The sequence below is a fragment of the Xenopus tropicalis genome, chromosome 7 (assembly GCF_000004195.4).
Source record: "Xenopus tropicalis strain Nigerian chromosome 7, UCB_Xtro_10.0, whole genome shotgun sequence".
Taxonomy (NCBI): Eukaryota; Metazoa; Chordata; class Amphibia; order Anura; family Pipidae; genus Xenopus; species Xenopus tropicalis.
The window spans coordinates 79,940,726-79,955,027 of record NC_030683.2 but is presented as its reverse complement, the minus strand read 5'-3'; the positions used below and the strand labels follow the sequence as shown (position 1 = coordinate 79,955,027).

The 14,302-nt window shown below is 39.5% G+C and overlaps 1 protein-coding gene across 3 annotated transcripts in view; it reads right to left on the bottom strand.

Moving 5' to 3' along the window:
• nectin1 (nectin cell adhesion molecule 1) overlaps window positions 1-14,302 on the bottom strand; it is a 107,854-nt gene that overhangs the window by 73,341 nt on the left and 20,211 nt on the right. The window lies entirely within an intron of this gene.

Below are 14,302 nucleotides of genomic sequence, written 5' to 3'. Positions count from 1 at the left end.
TCAATTCTGCATTATGGGTCTGTGTGCCTTAAATGGGAACTCCATCCATACACACCTTTTAGGGCAGAGGCACACAGGAAGATTAGTTGCCCATGTGCCACTGCCCTTAAAAAGTAAACATGATTTCAAGCAACTTAATATACATTAATTAAAAATATACAGCCTTTTCTTGATGAGAAGGAAAGGCCAAAAAGTTGGACACCCCCCAGTGAATTGTCACTGCTTACCTGAAACCCCCGGCTGGTGCTCCTGTTAGGAGAAAACTGCACCAGCCAGGGTATATGCTGGCGAGAGTTACTTCTTCGATCTTCGCACATGTGCAGTTGAGTAAAAAGCTGGCTTTTTCGCTCAACTCCGCATGCGTCGGACGCAGGATACTGAAGAAAGAAGACAGAAGGAAGAGGAACGCTCACTCGCATAAACCCTGGGCCGGTTTTCTCCTAACAGGAGCACTGGCCTGGGGTAAGTAAGTGATTACAATCACTGCTGGCGACACCCCTGGTGATTTAGCCTTTCCTTCTCCTTTAATGTAATATGGTTTAGAACTCTTACCTAGCCTAGCCCCCTGTTCTCCTGCTGATCTGGCTGACTACTTAGAATGTAACAGTAGTCGACTGTCCTTAGCTTGCCTTCAGCCGGAATCTTCCAAATCCCACAATTCCCTGCACATGTGATGTTAATAATGAAAGGAACATCACAGTGCATTTCATTGTGGGTTATGTAGTTCCTGGATGCTGTGTATATGCTGTGGAGAAGTTGTTACAATTTGTAACATCAGTGCTTTAACCCCTCCTCCTCTGTCAAGACTTCAAATGATGCAGAAGGAGAAGAACCACTTTGCAGCTGGATTTCAGCATAAGATATGGAGGTAGAAAAATTAGGGATTCTACCTCCAAGTGATGATTCTGCCCCTAAACGCCTTCAATGGTACCTGAGCAAAAGCTTTCATCCCGCCTGATTGACGAGACGACTGATATACGTCACTACTGTGATATCGTCGATCCGTCATACATGCACCGAATATCTTACAAAACTAGGCCCCAGCCCAGGCCCGATCAGCAGGTTTTGATCGTGACCTTGTGAGCTCTCTAGAAGGAGTTTTTTGGAGATTTAGAAAGCCTGAGATTCCTCCTTCTCCCCTGTGAGTGTTCCTGTCGATTTATACTAGTAGGGAGCTAGATGTTTACCCTATCAGAGTGCAGGGAGTTACTTCATACTTCCTATTTAGCCACCATAGTGAATGGGAGTAGTGCAGCAGGCCAAAGACTACAGCACTGTAGTGAGTTCTTAGGGCTCTGGCACACGGGGAGATTAGTCGCCCGCGGCAAAACTCCCTGTTCGCGGGCGACTAATCTCCCCGAGTTGCCTTCCCCTGCCATCCCACCGGCGAACATGTAAGTCGCCGGCGGGATGGCACACGCGGCGGCGCGATTTTGCACAAATCGCCGAAAAAGACTCGATTTCCCGAAATTGCAGCGCCGCGTCTGCCATCCCGCCGGCGACTTTGTCATTGACATTGTCGCCGATGGGATGGCAGGGGAAGGCAACTCGGGGAGATTAGTCGCCCGCAAACAGGGAGTTTTGCCACGGGCGACTAATCTCCCCGTGTGCCAGAGCCCTTAGCATACACACTGGATTACCCTTTAACCTCTGTGACACCTGCACTGTATCTCGGGATATAAAGCGGCCTTTCTCAGCCCCAGCATTGCGAGCTCAGGATGGATTAAAGTTGCCAGTCTGCTTTCCTACATCTGTGCTTCCTCATGGGATTTATTCTCTTTCACTATCACTGGTAGTTGTTGAGACACTTTGCTTTTACACACCCTGTGGCGCCTTAGTCACATAACTCAGTTTACCCTAGCTTTGTATCCATAGTTAATCTTCTCAGACCCATAGTGTGCACACTTTGCCTTCTTAATCGGACCTTGGATATTTTCATGCAAGGGGTGACCCACTGTCTTCCCAGTTTATGTTTCCTAATAAAAATTAAAAAATCCACTGGAGAGCCAAATGCGTTCTTTGTTGTTTATTGGTCTAGAGATGCATAGAGATGGTGCAGTACCAGATGAAGGACCCCAGAAACATGTAGTGCTATGCATCTCTAAATCAATAAACACCGCAGAATGCATTTGGCTCTCCAGTGGATTTTTTTATTTTTACATGGTACTTATTGAAGTGGACCTGGCGAACCCTACACCACTGTCTGACTGAGCCCCTTCACTGAGTTTTACACTTTGTGGTATACAAGTTGTATTTTCCTTTTGTCACAGTATGTTTCCAAAATATACTGTTATTATTTGGTACTTACATATACCTTTCTTGCTTAAATATTAAAATTTTGGCTTATTGTCAATTGAATTGAGTAAAATAATCATTGCTACTGCAGTCAGCGGAGAGTTATATGCCCATCAGTAACTGGTTTTAGATCTAGGCGGAGGTACTTATCTTATCCAAACCCCACATATGCTTGGGACCTATTTTGTTTGCGTCCAAGTGTGGCCCTCAAGATTTGTGCCAAGAAAGGGTTACATTTTATTCTTTATTTACAAACCAAAGGTGTCCAAAGATACCAATTCTTTTTTTTTCTTTTTCTTTACTGTATAACAAAGATGTTTTGGTTTAATGTAAAAAAAGTATTCTATCCTTATACTTTCCTATTTTGTAGATACTTTTGTGGTAATAACACCTCTAAGGCTTTTGGTTAACCATGAACCATCTTTGCACTCTGAGTAGGAGGGATTTTAGCCCATTTTTCCAGAGAGATTTGCTCTAGGTTATTCGGGGAAGTTAGTTGATGCTTTATCAGCTTAATTTAAAGTGCGACAGAGTCTGAAATTCATGCAGATGTTTTAACAGGAACACTGTAGGACATTTATATTTTGTACAGCTCCAGTGTCAGCAGGCAAACAGGGCCCTATATTGGGGCAGGGGCTGATTGTTGGAAATGTATCTATTTTCTTTCTGTAGCTTTTTCAGCAGGCTTACAACCAAATTTACCATGTGAAGTTAACAAAAAACTGTATTGGTACAAATACCAGCAAAAGTTTCTCGACTATACAAAATCTTGGATTTGGCACAAAAAAACAAACTTGATCAGCACTATGGGAAGATTTAAGTTGGTTGTCTAATAACACTGGTGTATAAAAGGACAGTAATAAATACTAATAATTTGGTATATTCTTGCTTTGACACTTTAACAAACATTTATTGTTCCACACTGCAACACGCATATATTATTTGATATCTTATACTAACAAATTGACTGCCCCTCCTTTTATTTTTACTATAATAGAAATAATCACTTAATTGTTTATGATTATGATCTCTGATTTTGTTACATAGGGTGTATGTATCAAAGAATTAATTTATTAATCTATACTATACAATATTTTCTAATATTATAAATCTTCCTATCAGGTTTTTCAATTTCATTAATGGGAAAAAAGAGAGCTTTCTTAAACCCTCTGTGCCTGGGAGAAGTTTGCCTGTAGGGTTAAAAGAGGATATCAAGGGATGCTTGTAAAATAAGGGCTTGGCTGCTAGGCAGGTTAAAACCTATCCCAAGAATTTCACAAATACACAGAAACTTGCTGTGCCATGTGTTCATTTAAGAGCTCAAGGGAAGATTAGTCAGAGGGGCCCAGTCTCCAGACAAAGCTCAGAAGAAAATTTCATTTGCTGAAACTTATCAGGCCCATTAGGTACCAGATGATGCTGAAGGGAGCATAGCCACATCTTCCTGTTCCTTCCAGTCATCTTTCCAAGGTGAATGTTATTTCATATTTTATTGGCATGGTTCAATTAGACAGTATCCGATAATTTGGACCAAACTATCATAACAAACATAAAGGGAATTTAAAAAACCCCCCACTGTGTTTGTCTCTTATATCCTACCCTATGATATGCCATATCGCCATTTTTTACACATGTATTTAGATCATCTTTTAATTTTTTGACTTCATAACATTCAGTTGCATATGGTATAGTCTTGCCAAATCTATCATTCTACAAGCCAAAGATTGATTTTTGTGGAAGGGTATTATTGCCTCTTGCAGTTCCAGTTTGGCTCTGCAGCAAATGGCAAAATGTAATACCTGTTATACAGAATGCTTGGACCTGGGGTTTTCCGTAATTTGAATCACCGTACATTAGGTCTACCGAAAATGTATTTAAACAACTAAATCCCATAGTATCCAATAAGGATTAATTCTATCTTAGTTGGGATCAAGTAAAAGGTACTGTTTTATTACTACAGTGAAAAAAAATCATTTAAAAAATTTGAATTACTTGATTAAAATGGAGCCAATGGGAAATAGTCTTCTTGTAATGTTTAGCTTACTGGATAATGGGATTCCAGATATTGGATCCTATACCTATATTCCTATAATTTCACTTAGTTTCACTAAAGATTCACCTTCATAGGGATAATACTTATAACCCTACGCACAATTAATAAATGAATTACCTTCCGTGGCTCATTTCTCCCAGAGTATATATCTAGCTAATCTCTCCTAGGAGCCCTTTCAGCACAGGCATAATAGACTGAAAGACATAATAGTCTGACACACTTTTACACCTGCAGAAACACACAATATGTGTGATAAGAATTATAATCACTTTTTATACAACTGTGTCACACATGATTTTACTTCATAGTACTGTTTCCATGACGAGTTTCAGCATTAATTTTTTTTCCTTTGGCTGCATATGAAGAAACAGAGTCACTGAAGTGGCACATAACATGTGAATCACCCAACCACACCTCACAAAGCACATCTACTGAATGCATGGTGGTCTTAAGTTTGATTGCAGCCTGGGCACTATCTGCAAGGAGGTAGTATGTGTCACTTGGCGGGTTTCCTTCATAAAACTAAGTTCCATAAGGGCAGATTTATCTAAATTTAAGTTTAGAGCTTAATAATTAAAAGACCCATGTTCAATTCATTCCTATAGGATTTTTTTAAGCATATTTATCAGTTGGTGAAAGTTAGAACTCACCATTTGACAAATACGCTTTTAAAAATCCCATAGGAATCAACAGAACATGGGTGAGTACACGTATTAAGCTCTAAACTCACAGTTGGATAAATCTGCCCCTTAATGCAGGTTCTGATAAAATTTACCCTATTGTGTGAATGTAACACATAATGTAACACATAATAGAAAATGTGGCCCACAGTTATTGTATGCATTCTGAAAGAAAACTGTACTGCGCACTCTCATAGATTAGCTTTTTGGCACCATTAGTATGGTGTATCCAAACAGATCTCTTATTCAGAAAGCTCCGGGTCCCGAGTAATCTGAATAACCTGTAATATGTTTGTGTAGTCATAAATCCTATAGGTTACTCACCTACACATTGCTAGATTTGTTACTAGATAGATATGGGTGGCGTATACTTCCCACAGAGGGTTATTATTTTCCTTGAATTTGTAATATATAATTTTGGTCAATCTCAGGTGGAAGAATGGATGGGCAGTAGCTGTGCAATAAATAATATGCTTTGCTTCTAGTTTTGAATGTATTTGTTACCTTAAGTCTGGTCACTGTTTGAAATTATTTGTATTAAAAGACCAATTAGACCAGTGGGGCAAGGACTCCACTGTAATTCACTATAGAATATGTTGGTGCTATATAAAACAGGATAAAGGTTAATATTACTTATTAACTGGCTCTTACCAATTAAAATCCTGTATTTCTGCCCAACAAAAAATGATTTGCCCGCAAGTTTAGTGTGGTATTCAAAACTAACTGTGTGATGTAGTACTTGGTGGCTAGTGTAAGCTCAATGTCACATCCATGCCCATTGTAACATGTAAATTGGTTCTACCTCCACAAAGAGGGCCTTCTTTAGTGGTGATTTTTTTTGGAGTCTCTTTATTGAGGTATAGTAGGACTGTCCAATTTATGGGCATTTATCAAGTGCTGAGATAGTGGTCCTCAACAAGCATGGGATGAGAATTGGTAGTTCATAAACATCTACAGGTTGGAAACAGGTTGAGCACAACTGATGTGTAGTGCTACGCCAAGTCCACCTACTAATGCTATTCCACAGTCCCTCTTCTACTGATTGCTGCCACTGTGCTCCCTGCAACATTTTGTGTTTTGTTACTGAGAGTTCCCACACTCTTTCTATCAGCAACTCCTGTTAGTCCTGCTTGGGCAACTCTATAGAACCCTGACCACAAAGCATAATTTCAACCCTTATTATACACAGGCTTTGCAGTGAATTTTCCTGGAATAACTGGGCACAGAACCAGTACAAATGCGTTTCTGCTGCGCCCAGGTATCAACGATGACAAACAATCAGCCCTGTCAGCAGGCTCTCTGAGCCTACCAACCCCCTCTCTGCCTCCCTCCCTATTCTCCTTCCCAAGACTCTCGCAGGTATCTGTGTTCCAACCTGCCTATACAAACCTGCTTTCCCAAGGGGGGTGGGAATAAAGACAGCTCGGGAAGGAGCAACCAGGGATGTGTCTGAACCTGCTGGGCCCATGAAAACAAGAGCTACGAAGGCACTAGACCTTTTATGCATATTCAAACTGCATGACAGCAACTACACTGCTAATGTACTTTGATACATGCATGATATAGATTTAATGAGGATACAGCTACTGTATATGTTGGTGTCCTGCAAGTAAAGGCATTAGAAATATAAATCTAATGTATACATTTTATTTTACATATTGCAAACCTGCACTGCAGTTCTTGCTACAACTTGCAATGTCCAACAGTGATACCTTAAAGCGGACCTGTCACCTTAAAAAATAATTTAAAATTGTTTTCTATTGTGTTTGGCAAGCAAAATAAACTTTACTTACTTCATATAAATTATTTAAATCTTATCTTATTCAGCCTTGGAATTCACAATTGCAGCAAGCAGGCAGGGGCCATTTTGTGGACACTGTTATCAAAGCTGGCATTGCATCCTGCCAAAATCTTGTTTCTGTGCCAGTATGGAGGGACCTAATGCCCATGTCCATGCACTGGTTACACAATTAGATGGTGAGGAGGGAGGGGGAATGTGAGGGGGCAGCGACATCTAAGAAGTTCTGAATTGAAAGTGAAAGTATCTGTCTGCCCCACCTCTATGCCTAAGGCATAGAGGCGGAGCAGGCATTATATGATTGACAGCTGGGATTTTATAATGGGTTTGGATGTGGCAGGCAACATAGCTGTAGCCCTCCAGCTGTGGCTGTAATCTTTGCAACCTTTCAAGGAGACTGTAGAGGAATGCTCAAAGAAATAATTGAGCTACAGCCAGAGGGACACAAACAGGACATCACTTTTGTACAGTAATATTGCTGCATGTATTTCTGAGTGCAGAAGCTAACTGTGTGTGCGTGGGTGTCTATAGGGATCACAAAACTGGAGTAATTTTACCCCAGAGTTATATTCCAAAGCAACCAATTGTAGTAAGATTAATGATAGCAAGTCTGATGTGTTGCTATGTGTTACCACTCCAGAGACAAACTGCAGGTCCTTCACATAAAGTAATACAAATAACAAGTGTTTTTTGTTTTTGCTGCAGTTACAGGATGTGATTTGCATGTGTGTTCCCAATAGCCCTATATAGTCATCATGTGCTGTGTTCTCTAGTTTGTTTGCAGTGTTCCTTACTGCAGAGAGATGAACAGTAAAATGGCAAATATGGGGCATAATGGACTGTGAAAATCTTCATGTCAGCAAATTCTAGGATATTCTATATTATAATGCAACACCCACATGGCATATATCTGGGATCTGCAACCTTGCACTTCACTTACTGCTGAAATACATCTCCCACAGGTTGATGATCCCTGACATAAATGAATAGAAAATGAGCATTAGATTATAAAAATACTCAGAGGCACAATAGGTGATTGGCAACAATTTTTAGGCGGCTGATGGTACTTGTCTGACTATGGCAGGGAAATATTACATGCTTCCAAAAAGTCTTTTTCAGCTGACAGTTAGAGAGAACTCTTATTTATTTGGCCCAGAAGGCACTGTAAGGACAGGAGTGGTGCTGCATTATGTGCAAAACAGCAGCCTAAAATGCTATACCAGCAGTGGAAATATTACAAATCAACTCCCACAGAGGCTGCTGGGGGTACCCTGCCACTGAACAAGAGATTCCTGGCAGACTGGGAAAGGTGATTATACAAAAGAATGGCTCCTGTAGTTCCATTCATGGATCTATACCCTCAACAGCATGCACACAAATAGTAATACAATTGAAGGAAGCTAATAGAATTGTAGCATTTCCTATTTATAAATGGTTCAGGGGTCTTGAATTAAACTCCTCCAAACATGAGAATGCCATTCTTAGTCTGATACTATTGACTCATATGCACTTTATTTGATCATGATCTGAGTATCCACCACCATAACAAAAACTGTTATTTTATAGGATTTAGTATATGATTCATTGAAGCCGGTTTCGTAAATTCTTAAATACACCTCTGTTTCTTTTTGCCTGAGTTTCTCTGACTTCAGTCTTTGTTATAGCTAATTAGGTCGCTGGTGTTAGCTGCACAGTTAAAGGAGGAGAACCTTAATTAGCAGCAAATGTTCTTATTAATCAGCACCTACAGAAAATGGTAATCTAGGCAATCTCTCTCCAAAAGGCTGTTTTAATGTAAGGGTGAATGTGTTCATTCCTACTTAGCAGTTATAGGTAATTTGTTAATAAATTGCACTAAATTAGTTAGCTGAGGATTTTGTATTTATGGTTCTTTCTGTTTCTTAATTGTAGGATTGCTGAGGGTTAAATTGATAGTTTATCTTTAAAAGTTTATCCATTTGGTGCAAATGGAAGGCATGTGGACAAATGCTGCCCTCTCCACCCTCTTTAGCACTTTAAAACACAATTTGTTTATCAATTGGATTTCAGAGGTTGGACAGTTCAGTGTGACTTTAAAAGAATTTCCCATCACTGCCTCTGGGAACACTGCTTTGATAAGATGCTTAATCATGCCAAAAACATCTATGAGCACAGAAAATGGCATTTTCTCTCACCATATGACAGTACGCCTGATAATTTCACCTACACAAGGGCTGCCTGCTCTGGGAGGCAAAAAGGAAACATAATATGATACCCACAGGTGCTGAAACTCTTACTGACAAAAGGAAGCACTTTCAGTTATGGGCAGCGGTCAAAGGTTGTGTGTTAAGGTCAAAAGAGGAATCAAATAAAAAAGTCTTCAAAGGAGAAGCTCCAGTTAAAAAATAGTACAGCTTGGAAAAATTCCTGGGGTTTTAATTACAAAAGCTCTGAGGCATCTCCTGAAGTATGTATGTCATGGGTTCAGCTACTTTTTTAGATTTTGGTGATTTTGTTTTTAAAATTGTGTTTTATAAAGTAAGGATTTTCTTATTGGAGAATAAAGTAAATATTTTTCTGCATTTAAAAAAGGCTCTTCTAAAGGCACTCACTGTCTTGAGACCAAAAATGTCTCTAATATGTGGGACATAACATTTCCTCTGCAGCTGTCAGTAAGAATTGTCACTTGATCTACATGAGACTGAAGAGAAAATTCACAAACAGGCAGTAAGCCATAGAAACTGATCAACATTTAGCTCTGATTGGGCTACAATAGCTGGAAATGAAATATCTAAGATATGGGAATGCTGACTAATGTTTCCTGCCACACCCCTCCTAATGCATCCACTTCATAGCCCTCTCTTTGCTAAACTCTGCCTTTCCCCTTTGACTCTAAAAATCTGCAAGTCAATACACATGGGGACATTAGTCACATACCTTTAAAAAACCTTTAGCAATTAAAAGTAGTTCCTAGTGACACTGAGAATAGAGAACAGCAATCCTACAACTGTGGGTTAGGTATGTGACACAAATTGGTTTTCACTTTCTCCTGTCCAAATGTTTGGGCTGTTGACTTGAACGAAGGAAGACATAGAAAGGCGGCATTACCATGTAGAGCCGCTTGTACTAGATGAGTCTGGATTTGGCCAAACCTTATTTGGCAGGATTCAGCCGAATCCATGCGCCTGGCCAAACCAAATACTAAACCTTAAATCACATGAATTTAGGTCACCTGGCTAGGGATGTAAAAAGAAATTTCTGCATAAACCCCCCCCCCCTTACCCTAATTTGCACATGCAAATAAGAGCTCTTTCTGATTCAGTTTTTAGCTCAATTCTTTGAGAAAGATTAATCTAAATACTAAATAAGAAAATTTGGTGCGTCCCTAGCTTGTACAGTATGCGTCAAGTCTATAGACTGCTTTAGGGAAGGTACTGCCCATTATATAACAAACCTTAAGGGCCTACTATGCTGCCTATTAAGCTGTTTAAAAAAGTGCCAAAATTTGCCACACATCAGCAGGCTTCGCCATGTAAAAAACGGCATATTTATTTTTACATGATTTCTTCCATTTGGAACTTACATAAGGCTGATGCCACACGTGGCGTTTTTACGCGGCGTTTTTTCTCAGCCTAAAAACGCTGCACAAGCCACACATGGCGTTTTTCAGCCTAGTACTGGTGACGTAAGCAAATCCTGTTGCCATGGTGCTAATAGTGCGAAATAGCAAAAAACGCAGCGTATTTCCGCTAGGTCTGGCAGCTGCCTTTGCGTATCCATAGGAATAGCTTGCTTTGCAAGTACTGGCGTATTTCAGCCAACGCTTGAAAAATACGTGCTTAGGCGTTTTCTAGCGTATTTCCGCATTGTGTGGTTTGCTTCGCGTCTTTTCAAGCTATTTCTATGGATGATGATATCAGGCGTTTTTCAGCCACCGAGAGAATTAGAAAATACACAGCGTAAAAACGCCACGTGTGGCATCAGCCTAAAATAATGGTGTAAAATCTGGTGTTCTGGTGGCCATTTTTTCCCACAGATTTTTTTGGCAAAGTTTATTTTACACAACATGATAAATAGGCCCCTTAATGTCTCCCATCTAAAATTTGTTGGTCTGACTGAACCTCTTTTTTAAACATGAAACATGTCTAACTGATCATTAAACAATTGTCAAGTCAGATATAGAGAGTCTGATGATGACAAACATCACATACATGGCAAAGTTTACAATTTATGCTGCCCTAAACTCACTAGCACACCCTTCCTATTACGTGTATATCACTTGGTCAGAGATCAATTGTGAAGGTTAGAAAATACTATCAGCTAAAGCCTACAACAGGCCATTGCTCTCTCATCAGGTTAGCCAGGTGCCCTTATGTAATAATATCACTGTGCTGGGAACCACACATTCTGATCAACCCAATTGGGCCTTGCCAAGAGAGTGTAGTGTGTCTTCCCATGTTTTTTCTGTTGGACCAAAGCTTCAATATCTCACTGAACCTCACTCATTTTCAGGTTGAAATCTTCCACTTGGGTGCAGTGCAGGGAAATGTCATTGTCAAAGACATATTGACATTATTAACAGATATATCAAGTATCAGATCTTCTGCCAATTTTGGGAAGAGCTTCCTGTGCAGTTGGTTTGCTCATGCATGCAAGGGGTGAACAAACACAATTAGTCAGCACAACCCAAACACTTTTGCACATCATGAGTTTAAATGAACATTACTGGTTCTTTCTAAGAGTTGCTGTATCTGTCAAAACAGCTTCAACTTATTAGGAATTAACACAACTCCTACACAAAAAGCAGGTTAAATCAGTAATCCTCTTTTAACTGCAAGTCAAATATTCTTCTTAGACTCATTAAGTCATTGCCATCTGGCCCATTTGACCCATTCATGACACATGATTTCAAACAAAACGATAATCCATGTGGTTTCTTGTTAATACCTGAAGCAGTTGAACTGGTTTAGGGTTATTCAAATTAAATGGGGTTTAGACATGAGAAAAACTCAACACATAAATGTAATTCAGCAGTTTATCCCTAAAACTACAGACCTGAGGATTATTCTGACAAATATAGCATTATTTTATAATACATTTGCCACAGCTCTTATCCAAGTCTAAGTGGGTGAAATTGCTTATGAATTTCTATAAATGTTCTTAGTAAAGCGAATGAATAATACAGAATATAAAATATAATACTTTAGTAAAATTGGCAAACCTGTGGCCAAAAACAGCAACAGTTCCTGGTCCTGACAATTAAATATTTAAAAAATGAAACAAAAAAATAATATATATTCTAATTTCCAGATTTCTGTTCTCAGACACTCCACATAATCACACCTGTAAAATATAAGATTTACAATATATTTCAACATTTCCAGCTCCTATTATAAATAAATAACCCAGTATAACTAAAAGTAAACTGCAGGCTCACTGGTCAAGGCATTTTACAACTAAAGGACATTAAAAGGCAACCAAAGCCTAAAAATGATTATGCTAATGTTGTATGTGATATACTGAACTTACTGCACTAGCCTAGATGTTAAGCATCCTGATAAAAGTACTGTTCCAGGCCTTCAAATTGTGCACAGAAGCTTGTCTTTTTGGAATTGTTGGGACACGCTGTGGGTGTCAGTGACACTACACATGCTCAGTGTGCTCTAAACAGCTATTGAGATGCTACGCTTGGGGGTTGTTGCAAGTTATCAAGAAAAAAACTAGGTTTCCCTGATGCTACAGGGCTGATTAAATTGTGATGCAAATTTCCATAATTCTTTGCTGTCATATAATCAAAGTCTGAATTAATTACTTATAAGCCTTGTATTATGACTTTCATGTTGTATATATACAGTATATTGTGAATTGATCCCTAAGCTCAGGCAACGAGTTTGTGCTTAAAGTCAGCATAAAAGTAGATGGGGAGCTACTGGAGACATCTTTGGAAATACAGATCTTCACTACCAAAGGGCCGTGGGTCACCTTGGGCTAGCAGAGAACCCCAAAACATAATATGCATAATTTGTAGCCTACTACTTTGTTAAGCTTTCGTTCTTTTTTAAAGGAAAACTATACCCCCCAGAATGAATACTTAACCAACAGATTATTAAAATTAAGTTTTGTTAAAAAACAAAACAAGAAGGAAGTTGTATTTCATATTGCTGAAATAGGGCCTTTTTATTGTTGCGGAACCTTTTTGCTTGGGAGATGCAGGTCTATACGTGCAACAGGTACTGACGCCTGTTTTCTATTATCATTCCTAGCATAGGGGCCTGGGAATCAGTGTTGCCCTGAATACTGGGAATAGTTTTCACAATTCCTAATTATCACTGGATGAACAAATATGGCTGCCTACCGACAACACTGTATCATCAATACATTCCATCTACCTGATACGCTAAAAGCATACTGTAATATTTTATATTGTGTGCCATTTGACCATACTTTATTAACCCAAAATCTGAATATAACAATTTGATATGGAGAGCCTTTAGCCAAGATACCATTTGACTCTCCCCAGGGGTACATTCTGCCTTCACAATTCCCTTATTTCTGAGGAAATACTTATGGTACAAAAATGGTATAATGGCCTACTCGATAAGCAAACACATAAAGAACACAAAAAGAAGAGCACGCAATGAAATTCTAACTAAGAGCGTGTAACTGCACAAAAGAACTACCAAGCCTCCACAGTCTACCAATTTCCCTGTGCTATTAAATGTTAGAATCTGTATAATACTTTACAGGTGTCATTGCGGTGCCATTTCAAGCCTAAAGCTGGCCATACACGTGGCGATCTCACGATGTTTCGTACGACCGTCGGTCGCACGAAACATCGTCAGATCCGCCACACACCATTCAGGGCTGAATCGGCAGGTAAGGAGGTAGAAACAATAGGATTTCTACCTCCTTCTGCCGATTCAGCTCTGAAGGGAGAATTTTGGTCAGGCGCCTTCTACGGCGCCCAATCAAAATTTTCTAACTTGGCCGATCGGCGAGCCGACCGATTTCAGCAGCTTCCTGCGATATCGGTCGGCTCGCTGACATGCCATACACGCACCGATTATCGTACGAAACGAGGTTTCGTACGATAATATCGGTGCGTGTATGGCCACCTTTACTTTACCCCAAGCAGAATGGGACTCCTTGCATCATTAGAGCTCACCACTTAGGTGAATAGGTGTTTAAAGCATCTATACCCTATCCTACTCTTTTACTGCCAAAATGTACGAGTGACTTTTCCACAATTTATGTACCATTTTATAACTTAGAAATGCACTACTTCCCACTTATATCTGTTGTTATTAAATTTCCACCGAAAGGTAAAAGGAAGCAATTCTTGGGGCATATATTTTCTTTTAATTGCTTTTTCTGTTTATTTGCATTTATGTGTGCCTGGGACTTTGCATATTGCCTGTTTAATTAAAACAAGCCAGCTTCTCAACTTAAGTAGGACTGTTTTTGGCACTTTTCCCATCAGTGTAATTTAAACATACA